This window comes from Schistocerca nitens, chromosome 2, assembly GCF_023898315.1.
Source record: "Schistocerca nitens isolate TAMUIC-IGC-003100 chromosome 2, iqSchNite1.1, whole genome shotgun sequence".
Lineage (NCBI taxonomy): Eukaryota > Metazoa > Arthropoda > Insecta > Orthoptera > Acrididae > Schistocerca > Schistocerca nitens.
The window spans coordinates 827,638,838-827,651,432 of record NC_064615.1 but is presented as its reverse complement, the minus strand read 5'-3'; the positions used below and the strand labels follow the sequence as shown (position 1 = coordinate 827,651,432).

Below are 12,595 nucleotides of genomic sequence, written 5' to 3'. Positions count from 1 at the left end.
AATATAGGTGAATTTCTTTGTAATTATGACTCGACATAATGAATGCAGTAACATCACATACCTTCTCAAACCTGAAGATTTATTCCCTCCTCTTCTTCTACATGCTCCACCTTTTTTTCGGGTGATGTACACTACTGGCCATTAAAATTGCTACACCACGAAGATGACGTACTACAGTCGCGAAATTTAACCAACAGGAAGACGATGCTGTGATATGCAAATGATTAACTTTTCAGAGCATTCACACAAGGTTGGCGCCGGTGGCGACACCTAAAACATCAGGAAAGTTTCCAACCGATTTCTCATATACAAACAGCAGCTGACCGGCGTTGAATGGTGAAACGTTGTTGTGATGCCTCGTGTAAGGAGGAGAAATGCGTACCATCACGTTTCCGACTTTGATTAAGGTCGGATTGTAGCCTATCGCGATTGCGGATTACCGTATTGTGACATTGCTGCTCGTTTGGTCGAGATCCAATGACTGTTAGCAGAATATGGAATCGGCGGATTCAGGAGGGCAATACGGAACGCCGTGCCGGATCCCAACGCCCTCGTATGACTAGCAGTTGACATGCATGTTATCCGCATGGCTGTAACGGATCGTGCAGCCACGTCTCGATCCCTGAGTCAACAGATGGGGACGTTTCCAAGACAACAACCATTTGCACGAACAAATAGACGACGTTTGCAGCAGCATGGACTAGCAGCTCGGAAACCATGGCTGCTGTTACCCTTAACGCTGCATCATAGACAGGAGCGCCTGCGATGGTGTACTCACCGACGAACCTGGGTGCACGAATGGCAGAACGTCGTTTTTTCGGATGAATCCAGGTTCTGTTTACAGCATCATAATGGTCGCATCCGTGTCTGGCGACATCGCGGTGAACGTATATTGGAAGCTTGTATTCGCCATCGCCCTACTGGCGAATCAGCTGGAGTGATGGTATGGGGTGCCATTGATTACACGTCTCGGTCACCTTTTGTTCGATCCCTGCGAAACCCTACATTTCAGCAGGATAATGCACGACCGCATGTTTCATGTCCTGTACGGGCCTATCTGGAGACAGAAAATGTTCGACTGCTGCCCTGGCAAGCGCATTCTCCAGATCTCTCACAAATTGAAAAAGTGTGGTCAATGGTGGCCGAGCAACTGGCTCATCACAATACGCCAGTCATCACTCTTGATGAACTGGGGTATCTGTTGAAGCTGCACAGCCTGCTGTATCTGTACACGCCATCGAAGCTCTGTTTGACTCAATGCCCAGGTGTATCAAGGCTGTTATTACGGCAAGAGGTGGTTGTTCTGGGTACTGATTTCTCAGGATGTATGCACCCAAATTGCGTGAAAATGTAATCACATGTCAGTTCTAGTATAATATATTTGTCGAATGAATACCTGTTTATCATCTGCATTTCTTCTTGGTCTAGCAGTTTTGATGGCCAGTAGTGTATTATTCTTTTCTTCTTGGGGGTTTAATCTTACGTCGGACTGTACAGGTGGGCCTGCTAAGGCAAGTTCAGCCAACATTTAGTAGGTCTCCAACATCACCTTTCAGTACAATCATTATTTACATTCCTGTGCTCACATACAAACATCTGTTCTGCTGGAGCTCAGCACTAATTTGTACACATCATATAAAAGTATTTCATTCTCAATAAAAGAATTTTCTTTCTAAAATAGCTACCAGTCATTAAAATTTCGTGATAGTTAAAGAAGTGAAAGAAGCCAAAGTGAGACCATATCTGGCCCATATGATTCGCATTCATACGGGAAGATTATAATTGAAGTTCCAGTTTCAAACGTCTGTAAAAATGAATCTTTGCGCAGAAGGAGGTCGAATTAGATGAGAATATTAAACAGAAAGATAGAAACGTTACAGAAACTGTTGTGTACATAGTTCCGCGTTGTCAGCACATACACAACTATCCCACCGGAAAGCGCCCCGCTAAGCACAACAGCGCAGGCGCAGCGCTCGTCCGTCTCCGCACGACGAGATGGCACTGTCTTAGAGACGGACCAAATTCTGCTTCCGCCGATCCGCGTATTAATATGTAACGCAGCCATTGAGATTGCTGCTAATGTAGAACCTTTTCTCCTCGCGGATCACACTCGCGCAGTGATACCTGAACGCTCGTGGTATTATAACGAGTGTACAGACCTCCAATTAATTAGTCTGCATTAGTCTGCATTAGTCTGCATTTGTCTGTACCAGTCTATAGTCAAGTTTCAGTCTGCGCCTAATATTCCTGTACATAGCCATGAAGAGAAATGTATAGACACTTTGTCAAGTATCAGAGATATGTGAGAATAAGATTAACGTACCAAGACCAAAGGAACTTCAGATTGTCAATTGTAAACAGCATCCAAAATCAAGTTACTTAATGTCTATGTTTTTTATTATTTTAATAAATGTGTGTGAAAATGAATCAAGTTCTGTTTAAAGTTGGTCACCGTCAATCTGCTTCTCTAAGCGTGCAAGTGGCATTTATATCGTCTGACCTAACGGCAGAAGATAAACACGCCACGATAAGACCACGAGACATATTGCTGACACTCGCCTACTTCGTTAGAGCGACAAGTCAAATAATCTGATGGTGTGTGTACCGAAGGTCTTACAGTACGCACACCACAGAAACAAAAAAAATTAATGAAAATTTTACTACAAATAATGGATTAATGACAATACGATACCTATAGTTGTGGGATGCTCATTAAACCGACAGTACTGTGCAGTGTGCATGACCGCACAAATTTGGCATTCAACAGTTGTTGCACTGGTAGTTAGGTAAGCCCATCGGAAGTTCGACCCTCATCGGATGGGAAAAATCGGTTTTTAATTGTCCTCAAGGCAGAAACCCCATGAAAAGCGACTATGAAATAGGGTTTCAGCTGTCCTTAGAATGGCGCAAGATATGTTCAGTAACGTGAGCACCGTTTTCTGCGACAAGCTGAAATTGAGAAACAGCATGTTACAAAATAGATCAGAGTGCCCCAGAGGCAACTTTCAGAATACAATGCGCAACGCGTGCCTTCAGTTCAACTACTTTTGTAATCGGAGCACTTGACACAGCCTATTTCAGAAAACCCCACAGGTTAAGATAATCTGATCTGGATGGCAATGCTGTAGCGACACGAAGGCTGAGAATTCTGGGAATAGCATTTCCAAAATGTCTGTGCAGCAGCTAATTCACTGGCTGCCCAAAGTGCAACGGAATGCCATTTTGCATGAAAACGATCTTACCAACGCATCCGCCCTGTAGAAGAGCTGGAATGACACTGGTGTGCAGAAGACGCTAATAGCGTTTGTCAGTGACTGTGAAGACCCGTAATATCCGTCTCCTCGAAAAAATATGGCCCTATGACGAACGATACCGTCAACCTGCACCACACAGTTACTTTTGCAGAATGAGATGGTATTGGTTGATGTGCGAGCAGATTTCCGTTGCCCATATTTTGCAGTTCTGTATATTGACGTGCCTTTGGAGACAGAAATGGGCTTCATCTGCCCACAGAATCTTTCATGGCTGTTCATTTTCCACTTCCTTGCGAGCAAGAAATTCCATAGCAAAAATGGTTCAAATGGCTCTAAGCACCATGGGACTTAACATCTTAGGTCATCAGTCCCCTACACTTAGAAATACTTAAACCTAACTAACCTAAGGACATCACACACATCCATGCCCGAGGCAGGATTCGAACCTGCGACCGCAGCAGCAGCTCGGTTCCGGACGGAAGCGCCTAGAACCACTCTGCCACAACGGCCGGCAAATTCCAGAGCAGACATTTGTATTACTGGCAGCTAACATGAAACAACTCATTAACATGGGTAATTTTGAATGAAGAGCAGTGAAGCGTGTTTCGTAGAATTTTGTGCATTTTGGTCACAGTCATGTCCAAAGTTCGGACAATTCCCCGTGCACTGCGTGTTTGCACCTCACCGCTCGACTCCTGCAGACCCGTGGCTACAGCTTCTACGAACGTCGGATCAATCAGAATGCACTTGAAAACAACCTGTCTTTCCCAATTTCATTATCATTTTCTCCAGACCCTTGATAGACCAACGCCGTTCTTTCATAACATTGAATATACGGAAATTCTGCAGGATTATTGGTGCACAGTTACAATTCTTATAAAACAGCTAACAGCTTTATCGACAGCGCGCGATCCTGCATTGAGACAATAATGCCGAACGTCTCAGATAAACACTGAGGCACAGCCGTGCACCCTACGTCTTGTACTCTGCATATCATGCCCCTTACAGCGCCATCTATTGGTAAAATTTTCATAACCTATTTTTTGTTTCCATAATGTTTCCCCCTTCTTCAATAATATTCCGTTCATATTTGGAGTCACTCTGAGGAACGGTTAGTTTTTGCAGCGTTTCTAAATTGGAACTTTAATTGAAACCATTCTTTAAATGCTCTATCGATAAATAGACAGAGAAACAAATATAGGCTGTTAATTTTGTTCGTGATACTTGTTTGTTATTCTTACAGATATTTCATTGTACTGATTTTTTTCTTAATTTTGTGACATTTTGTGTACATTCTTCTACATCGCTAGTGCTTTATAACAGACACGGTAATGATTATTAAAAAAAGTTGTTTAAGGGCTTATACTATGAGGCATAACGCTGTAACAATTCATCAGTAAGGATTTAAACGCCAGCCATTTGTCCAAACGTGTGATTTACTGAAGTCCAAAACACGTTTCGGGAAGACATCATCCCATTATCACGTTGATAAAAGTATAACGCCCTTAGGTACAATGAGAAAGAGTCTCCGTAAATACAGGTTGCATTTAACATCCTCACAGAGTCAGATCGTTATACCACGAAATCTGCAATGGACAGTCTTAAATGTGTGACCATGCATTTTTGCTTCTTGCATGTTTTTGACTTTGCTTAATGGGATAATACATCTATGAACTTGATGAGGGTATCGTATCTTCCCGAAAAGTTTTTTTTTAAGTAAATAAATCACACATGTGGACAACTGGCTCGTGATAATCTCCGCACTTATCTCTTGATACAGTTGCACTGTGGCTGGAGAATTGATTATGACCACCGTCCAGCAAGAGACGAAAAGCCGCATGGGATGTTGTGAGCACGTGACGCAGTTATGAAAGTACCGGGTGGTTATAATTGAAGTGCAGCTACTCACAGAGGTACGGTGTAGGCTGTAATTATCGTATGGCAGCGAAACTTGGTAGATATCCTAATGTGGTAAAGCGGCTCCGGTTTACGTTGCAAAAAATTAGTAGCCATTTTGACCAGAAGGTGAAAATCTGACGCTGTGAATGAAAGAAATACGTATATAAATGTTCCACCGTGTAATGGATTAGAAACTAGACGTGAGCAGAAAACATCAAACAAGTGAAAATGGCACAGTGTTCATTTTATCATTAACCGCAGCTTACACAGTTTTTTTCTATATGACCAATGGAGATGTCGACAAGATGCTGTACAGCGCCAGATCTGCACCTGGTGGCCAGAGTTGGAACTAATTTTTTTCCCGGCGTAAATCGTTTGCACATTAACGCATTAGAGTGTCTAACACGTTTCGCTGCCATACCATAATTCTAGTCCACGGTGAACCTCCGTGCGTAGTTGCACTTTAATTACGAGAGGCTGCGAGGTGCCGGGGCTAGCAGTGTATTTAACACTAAATTCTTCTAGAATCTACATATGTAAATGATGCTCTAAGCCCCCCCTATTCTAACTCCGACTTTTGCTGTTGCACATGTATTAAAAAATATACGCGAACTGACTGTAATCAACCCTGCAAGTGGAGGAGAAAAGAGTTTGGCACCTGCAATAATTTAATTTGATAAATAAGTTAAATAAAGGAACATTTCATTAACGTAGTGAGAAATGATAGGGTTGCTCTACCGATTAACAGAATGAAAGTTCTGTCCAAAATAACAATATGATTTATTAAGACTAAACACAAAATAATAAACAAAAACATATGAAACATTTATAATACATCAAATTGGCTCAAATTGGATACTCAAACAAACGCTGTGAAGGTGAAGTTGTCCCTAAACTAGATTGTGAGGTTTATGACGAAGTGGTATGTGGAGCCAATTCCTTGCCACTCAAATCTTAAGAGAGACACACAGCTAACCCAACATTAATTGCTGCTACCCAAGACAGAACAAAGTTAGAAAAAGACGAACAGGCGCGCTCTGCTGAGCTCTGATTATCACCTAGGAAAATCCCTATCTGCCGGTGCTGCGGACATACATTACCCAACTGTCTTCTTAACTGCCAGAACACGATCTGGCGTACCGGAGGCGATGGCTGGTTGCTTCGACGTCCTGTCGTGGTGATGATAATGTCGCGAGTATAGACCGAAACGAATTATCCTGGTTTGGTTGTTCCAGACTAAAGACTTCCTAGCAATACAAATGCGCCTCTGAGGGAGACGAAGAAGGATCGCCACACAATCACTGACGGTACAGTGATTGATTTTAACAAGCGAAGTCACACTGTAACTCCGATACAGTCAACTTTAGCCAAAACTGCTCAAGACAGACAACCTAGGCCGCTTGTACGCAGAACGCTCAATTGCCAACTGTACTCGTAAAGTTACGTTGAAGTCGAAACTACAGAAACTTCGTCACACAGTTACAATTAAATAATAGTATATTAGACAGCCAACGGAAAGCAGGCTGTCCAGAGCAGCGAGAGCTCAGTCTTGTAACCTACTCCGACCGAAAGGCGAGAGCCGACGACTACCAGAGCACCTGTACAGGCCGAACACACAACATTTCCGCCCCCACGACAGTGGCCATGGTTAAACGTTCCAATCAGCAACTCGAAAACCGGCGGAATATTCCACTCTATTGCCGGAGCACTACCATTCCACCAATGGAGATTCTTGGCGCCAATTTCTGCGCTGATTTTGCTACGTCACGGAGCTATGCCCTGAGCAAGCCAATCACAGTTACTATTTTGCAGAAAGCGCGGGAATTTTCCCGCCACAACTGCCTGGGTACACAAGTCATTCCCACGCCTCGCTGGTAGCCCGCCAGAAAGTGTTTTCGCTAAGTTTCTGCGAAGTAACGGAACCTCTAGCCCAGCCGCTACTTCAGGCCCCTGCGGGCGTGTCTCTTGACAATGTCGGCGTCTGGAAAGCATTCACTCGACTCCCTCACACCCGTCGGCTTAACACTCTCAAGTTCAGCAGAGCCCGCCTGTCACCGGACCACCCGGGTGACGAGAGACGCTGTGTGGGAAGTCCGCGTGTGAAGGAATAGCAACTTTTCACCACATGCAATTAGAGAGGAAAATCGTAAGATATAAATATGAGAGGGAGCTCATGCCACCTATCAAGGCGTTCAATAAATAATGCCGATTTCGGTCGAAAAAATGAGGCATTTATTGTGGAACATCATGAAATATTCCCGCTTCAGTCGCTGTAGTTTCTCGAAAGTCCGATAAGTGGCGACGTTATACGTAGTCCTCCAAATAACGTCTGCAACGGAGGTGCGTTCCAAGCAGAGAGCTGTCATTGAGCTTCTTTTAGAGTAAAGCGAGCGCATCGGAGACATTCATTGGTGCTTGCAGAATGCCTACAGAGATTTAGCAGTGAACAAAAGCTCGGCGAGTCACTGGGCGAGCCGTCTGTCATCATCGCAACAAGATATTCCTCATGCCAGCCGGCCGGCCGGCAGCACACAGCTGTGACGCCTGCAAAGTTGGAACGTGCGGACACTCTCATTCGAGGCGATCAACGGATCTGAGTCAGACACCTCAACCACAACGCAAGTCCTCACAAAAAAAAAAAATGTTCAAATGGCTCTGAGCACTATGGGACTCAACATCTAGGGTCATAAGTCCCCTAGAACTTAGAACTACTTAAACCTAACTAACCTAAGGACATCACACAACATCCAGTCATCACGAGGCAGAGGAAATCCCTGACCCCGCCGGGAATCGAACCCGGGAACCCGGGCGCGGGAAGCGAGAACGCTACCGCACGACCACGAGCTGCGGACGCCTCACAAAAGTACGCGCACCCGAGAGGAGCTCACGAAACTTCATTAGACTGTTCTTCCACATCTTCTCTACAGCCCGCATCTCGCACCTTCCGACTTCCATGAGTTTGATCCAATGGAGCATGCACACCGCGGGAAGCAGTATGTGGATGATGGGGAGGTTATTAGTGCAGCAAGTCATTGGCTTCGGCGTCGACCAGTAGAGTGGTTCCATGCGGACATACAGGCCTTCCCAGTAAGGTGGCTCAAGGCCGTCGCATTAAACACAGGTTATGTTGGGAAATAGGGTTTTGTAGCCAAACGAGTAGGGAATAATGTTGTCTACAGTAATCCTGAATAAAACCAACGTACTTTCTAAAAAAAAAAAAGTGTTGCATTTCTTACTAACCCCCCCCCCCCCCCCCCCCCGTTTGAACACCAAGTGTTTAAGTGGAGCAAAAATGAATGGAGAAACATTATAGCGACGATAGGGGCCGCAAATGGTAAACCCACTGACACGAAAGATTTACATAGAGGGCAGATTGTTACGGCCCCCACAGAGGATCGACAGCCTCGGAAGCTGCGAAACTGGACAGCGTGCTACTGATGTGAGCATCGTCTACGCATCATCACAGAGCGTAAACCGACGCTGGTGTCTTGGCCATGAAATTCGCCTGATGTGAACCGGATAGCGCTGCATTATGAACAGTACAGAGCCCCACCTCCATACCCACAAGCTACCGGCCCATAACTTAAGAGAAATTTGTAGCCTGTTCGTAGACTGCCGGTGCCACTTACCTCTGGAAAACTACCAATGGCGTATCGAATACATGTCACGCAGGATCTCTGCTGTATTGCGCTCTAAAGGTGGGGCAACACCGCATTAGGCAGATGACCGTAAATGTTTATTTCATCAGTGTACACACAATATAACAGCTGATAACGGATAACAATAACATGCCATGATATCGGACAAAAACATCCAAATCTTTTGGATTATTGAGGGGAAAAAGGCAAGGAATGGCACAAATTAGCAATTTGTTCTTAAACTAGATTACTATACTGCTGAATTTCATCCATTGCTAAATGACAGTTAGGTCGAAGCAGTAATTTCACAATTCAAGATAACATTGCAGCTCAACTACATTTATAATGTTAATCGACTTAAACATCTAATCGTATTAATACACGCTTTCGAGGATCAAGTTGGCATATTGAGATACATATCATCACAATCTTACCCTTGTGATGTTGTGCGTATGAGGATACAAAGCGTCAGTTGTAATACGATCTAATTTGAAGATGATGAACTTTATAAGAGCAGTCGAGCATAAATATTCTTATAAACTGCTACACATGCATCTTGCTCCTCTATGCCTTCGACAAGCTAAAGATTAAACTATACTTACATATAGCTTCATCGTAAGATGTCTGTGTGGCAGAACAGAAGCTTTCTGTATGAAAAAATTGTATGTGTAAGTTACGATCTTTTAAATCTCTTAATCGCCATTCTGAAAGTTACGAGTACAGCAGTGATAATGGTGGGAAAACGGTGTTTCAGACTGTTTAGTGTCTATTAAAGTGCGATTTTCTGGGTGGCATATGGGCCCCTTAGAAGGAATAACTGATTTATACAACCTTGTCATGTCTCACGAACGTCTCTGGCGCCTTATTCTATGGATTCTATGAATATGGTTGAGGGGGTCTCCGTGATTGGAGCGCATACTTGTGGTTGCCATTAGGTTAGCTAGTAGTTAGTTTCATGTTTCGTGGATCATTTGCACGATAAATCGTAATGACGTGGAATAAATCATTTTTACATTCAAATAACAAATTAATTTGTAAATATGGCTACATGCTGACATTTTAAATATGTTTTAATTTTGTAACATGCATATATTAGTCAGTAATTCGTACCCATATATTTTATACATTGCATAGGAATTGGGAAGAAGAACATTTTTCGGTATGTTTTCAGATTTTATTTCGTTATCTGTCGTATTTTATAGCACTGGGTAAGTGATCAAAAATTTTGATTGCAGCATTGCGAACCCCTTTGTGTGTTAAGAAAAAGCTTAACGTGGAGTAATGAATGTCACTTTTTTTTCTTCTGTTGTTGTACTTTACACATCATTGTTCTTTTTGAATTGTAGTGCCTCATTTACATTTAACTTCACGAAGGAATAAACATACTGTGTGCAGTAGTCGAAATTTCTGTCTCCTTAAATTGATGTCTGCACTATGTTCGTGGGTGATTACCACGTATTATTCTCACAGCACGTTTCTGAGCAATAAAGACTTTCTTTCTTAAATACGAGTTACCCCAGAACACTATTCCGTTCTCCAAGACTTGCAACGATTCTAACTGCAGACGAAGCAGAACTATGTTCTTTTAGGAGTTCCAAAATGTGCTTTTCTTATTTTCTGATCATTGTGGACTTCTAAAAATTCTGAAATTTCCACCTTATTTATTATTTCTGCATCATGTATTACACTTATCATTGGTGTATTACCTCTAGATGTGCAAAACTGAATATGTTGTGTATTTTGACAACTGAGAGTCAAGCCATTCGCAGAAAACCAGTCAATTATACTTCTAAGAAATTTGTTTACTGTTTCTTCTGTTGCTACATGTATGCCTGGATTCATTAAAATAGTAGTATAATCAGCAAAAACAACTAATTATACTTGCTCTATATTAGATGGAACGTCATTTACATACATTACGATCAGTTGCGACCTAAGATTGAGTTTTGAGGAACTACATGCGTCACAGCTCCGCAATCAGAAGAATCTCCCCTGATTATACCGTCTCAGTTGTTTGTACAACTTTCTGCATTCCTTTGGTTAGATAAAACATTAGCCGCTGCTTGGCTACACCATCTGTTCCACTGAATCTGTAAAAGCTCAATTTGTCTAGAACAATATAGTGCTTCACACATGCCAATGCCTTAGACAGGTAACAGAAAAAACCAGCTGGAGCTATTTTGTTATTTAATCCCGGCAAAACGTTTGTGAGGGAACGCGTAAATAGCAGTTTCGGTTAAACATTTCTTCTGAAATCCAAACTATGATTTACTGAGCATGCTATCGAGGATACTGTTCTAGAATACATCGCGTTCTCAAAAAATTTGGAAAATTATGACAATAGTGAAACAGGTCGGTAATTATTAACTTCTCTCCCATCACCTTTCTTATAGAGGATTTAACAATGGCGCATTTCAATGTGTCTGGAACAATGCCTTGATTTAGCGATGCACTACGTATTCCATATAACACAGGGATTATTATAAGGGGACAAGTCTTTAGTACTCTATCGGAAACGCCATCAAATCCAGTTGGGATTTCGTATTTAAGATAATATTTAATATTCTTAATTTCAGAATAAGAAGTCTGTGATGCATGCATATGACATTTTATGAGAGTTGCTTTTTTAACATAGTGATCTGATTATTCACTTGAACTGTTCGTTCCTACATTTTCGACTACATTTATGAGATGATTACTAAATGTACCTGCTACCTACTTCTGATCATTCGTACCCCTTCCATTTAATTCAATAGTAATATTATCGTGTTCTGCGGTCTGGTATCCTGCCTCTCTTTTCATTACGTGACATATAACCTTGAGTCTGTTGTCAGAATTACTAATTTCTGACATAACATGCATGTTCCTTGATAGGTGTTATCATCTGCATTCATCTTATTGAGGATTTAGGTTGTAGATTAAACCACTGACGTATTAATTACTTCTAGACTAAGGATCCCCAGTCGATGCCTGTGTGTGTGTGTGTGTGTGTGTGTGTGTGTGTGTACACAGTTAGGAGCTGGAGAGGGCAAGGTGATGTCACCAGTTATTATTCCAAAATATTTCCGTCTTAAGTGAGGTGGAGAGATGTGACTGGTTATCTGTATTGACTCACATCCCTCCACCTCACTTAAGGCGGAAACAAGCTCTGCTGAGGGAGGCCAAGAAAATCTCTGCATCACCCTCTCTACCACTGCACCAGGAATTCTGTCATCCGCCACAGCAACGATTGCGATCAAGAAGACCAGCAAGTATTACTGCAGGACAACTCATCGCGGATGGTTTTGATCTAAATGAAAGCTGGAAGCATGAATGGTCAACAAAACCATTGGGAACAAGAGCCCATCACCTTGATTCCACAAAGAAGCTAAAAGGTTTTGACCTACCGAGGAACTTCCGGTGTCACCTCAACAGGTTAAGGACTGGACATGGTTGTTGTAACTGCTTCAGGTACAAATTGGACTGGATCAGTTCACCAATGTGTGAATGTAATCAAGAAGAGCAGACAATTGAACATCTAGTCCAACGCTGTCCACTTCATTCATATCCTGGAATTCCCGACAAATTGTTCACTCTCACACCCAGCTTAATTAATTGGTTGAGAAACACGTACTTTAAGGTTTAATCTTGTCTTATATCATATGTATATTGTATAAAATCACTTGTCTTATATCAAATGTATATTGTGTAAAATCACCACACGATTAAATAAATTCCAAAATATGGAGCTAATTCGATTTTGTTGAGGTTTTCAAAATAAAGTAATTGATTGAGTGATATTTAAGCTTACTGTATCCATATGTG

General features: G+C 42.3%; 1 protein-coding gene across 1 annotated transcript in view; it reads left to right on the top strand.

The window, feature by feature from the left end:
• Nucleotides 1-12,595, top strand: part of LOC126235364 (uncharacterized) — a gene marked incomplete at its 3' end in the record, with an annotated part of 1,261,863 nt that overhangs the window by 396,015 nt on the left and 853,253 nt on the right. The gene's annotated exons all lie outside the window — the stretch shown is intronic.